Below are 3219 nucleotides of genomic sequence, written 5' to 3' on the forward strand. Positions count from 1 at the left end.
ATCTATATTTAGATTCTGATATAGGACTTGATTTCAACCATAAAGATATTTTGATAAAATTTGAGAAGTTTTAGTCACCAACGTATAAAAATGGACTAAGAACTGTATAAGCCTTAACTATAAATCATTTAAAAGACTGATTGATTAATTCATTCATTTAAAAAAATCTATCAAATCAATAGCCTGTTCAAAGTGCAGTGTTAAACACTGAGAATGCAGCAGTGAAGGAAGCAGCTATTGTCTCCACTTGTTTGGATCTTGTGGTAGGTAGGCTGAATGATGCCCCCCTTCCCAAGATATCCGTGTGCTAACCCCAAGAACACTGTGAATATATTTGTTTACATGGCAAAAGGGAATGTGCAGATGTGATTTAGTTAAGGATCTTGAGACAGGACGATTATCCTGGGCTATCCAAGTAGGTCCAATGTAATCAAAAGGGTCCGTATAAGAGGGATGCAGGAGGGGCAGAGTCAGAGAAGGTGATGAGATGGTGGAAAAGAGAGAGAGAAGGACATGTGACAACGAAACAAGAAGTCACAGTGGTGCCTTGAGCTGAGAAACATAGGTAGCCCGTCGAAGCTGTAAAGGCAAGAAAATGGAATCTCTCCAAGAGCGTCCAGAAGGAGCGCAGCCCTGCAGACACCTTGACTTTCCCCCAGCGAGACTGACTTTGGACTTCTCACCTCCAGAACTCTAAGATAACAAATCTGTGTGTTTTAAGAAACTAAATTTGTGGCAATTTGTACAACAGTAGTTAGCAACTAATACAGAGTTTCTATTTTAGTATTGTCCTACAATTTTCATTTATGGAAAGAGATAAAATCAGCAGTGATCATTCTGGCAGGAACTGCTAGCTATTCTCCAAATCAGCATTTTCTCTTCTTTCTGGAAACAAAGTTAGACATTTCCCAGCCTTCCTGGTGTACAGGTGTGGCTCCATGACTAAGTTCTAGTCAATGGAATGTGAGCAGAGATGATGCATCCATTTCCGGGTCAGGTATTTTTAAGAGGAGGTGTGCTTCCTTTCTTCTCTTTCCATCTTTCTTTCCTCTTTTCCATCCATATGCAGAGGATGCCAAGAGGTCCCAGGAGATGGCAGTTAAGAAACTTTGGGCTGTTATCTAAGTAAGACATTAGGTCCTATTCTATTTGATTTCTTTCTTTCATATTATGAGGTTCATTTTTTTTCTGTAGTTAATTTCACCCTAAGTAATACAGAAATTATTAGTTTGAAGTGGGATGGTACCGTACCAAAGGAAACTTTAACGTGGTATTGGCACTGGTTGTTAGATGGCAAGCCCAAGTTTTGGCCTCAGGGGTGAGGTGTTGGGCAGGAGAAATGGGCACTCAGTTTTTTCCAGTGGCCAAAAAACAGAAATATCATCCTATAGAATCATTTAGAGAGAATGTCAAGTACCTACTTGGTGGTAACTGTAGGACAAGTTTTCTCAATAGTGGCACTATTGGCATTTTAGGCAGGATAATTATTTTTTGTGAGAGGCTGTCTTGCGCATTGTAGGATGAATAGCAGCATCCCTGGCCTTTATGCACTAGAAGCCAATGTACCCTCTCACAGTGCTGACAACTAAGAATGCTTCCCACCATCGCCAAACATCCGCTGGAGGACAAACTTACCCCCACTTAAGGACCACTCTTTTAGGAGAACCTGGCAGGAAGAGTCAAAGCATTACTTGGTGTGTTGTTTCTTACATTATACGAATACAAGAAAGAGAAATGAACTCAGATGAGGACTGATGGGTTTAAAAGCATAAACCAAAAAGAATATACTATTTTGGGGGGGGGGGTTCCACAGTTTTACAAAACAAGCCTGGCTTTGCATCCCAAAATGTAGGAGATAGGGCTGCAAATGTTTTGAGTTACAATGATTGTTTAAAACTTCTCCAAATCAACACTGCAGATCAAAGAAAGGATTTTTCTTTTTTTTCTTATCAAAACATTTTTTTCCAAGGGGGTTTAGAGATACTGAGAGACACAGAGAGATAGAGACAGAAAAAACATTAAGACTATAAGGAAGCCTAATCTGTGTCTAAGAAAGAACTTTGGCTATGATTACCAGCATATGGTGTTAATAGATTAGAAGGCTATTAAGTTTTTAGGTGATTCATTGCCAAGGAAAACACAAGACTTGTAACCATAAAACACCTCTAGGACCATCAAACATTCACAAACAGAAAATGGGCTATATAGAGGTCAAGTGGGGCATATTTATCCGGACCAACACTAGACATCACGGTGAGTGATAATATGATAAGAAGGATATTAGAGAATCAGAGCCAACAGATATGCATAAAAGAGAGAAGGGAGTTTCTTTTCCCGCCATGAGATCTGAACGATAAGTCTTCTTGGAGCTTACACAGCCAGATTCCATCACTGCTGTGTGTTTCCCATTCTTATCTTTCCCAAATGGGAGGGGATTTTTTTGGTAGTTATTCTCTTCTTCTTCCACAAAGATATATGATTAGACATGGAAGGTGTGTGTGCATAATTGACCATGTAGTTTATGGGATTCCAGGCTAGATAGCCTGTGCATTGACCAAGATGTCCCAGACAATGAGCCAGATGTAACAACTGGATGGGGCTATTGTCTATTTGGGGATGTGGATAAGTATGTTCCATGTGTAAAGTGGGGCTTAGGAATATTTAGTAACCACAAGTGATGATCCTTGCAGAGAATATTAGTAGTCTTCTAAAGATCTTTTTGTCCTGCTAGACACATAGCTGGATCACCTTCTCATCTTCCCTTGGAATTAAGTGGGTTTTATGATTGAGCTCTAACAAATAAAGTCTGAAAAGCAATGTATGACATTTCCAATAAAAAACTTTTAAAGAACAGATATCCCTCTTCAATTTTCCTTTTTTCCACCTACCAAGTGAATGCTGATGGTACCCTATCAATGATGGAGTCATTGGATTATTGTACAGAGAAAATCTAATCATGAAGTGACTGTTTTGGATTATTATATGAGCGCTTAAAGAAATACAAAAACAAATCTCTTGTATTTGAGCTGTTGTATATTTTGGGTCTATTTTTTTTACAGTAGCTCATTACTAATAGTGGTTCTAATTGTGTAGTGGGATCATATTTTGTAAATAGTGATTTTTTCCTAACGTTAATTAAATAAATAGTAAAACATTTTCTCTTTCTTTCTCTGTCTTGATCTCTCTCATTGTTGCATATACACACAATTTAAACACATG

This window comes from Equus caballus, chromosome 30, assembly GCF_041296265.1.
Source record: "Equus caballus isolate H_3958 breed thoroughbred chromosome 30, TB-T2T, whole genome shotgun sequence".
In the NCBI taxonomy this organism is placed as follows: Eukaryota; Metazoa; Chordata; class Mammalia; order Perissodactyla; family Equidae; genus Equus; species Equus caballus.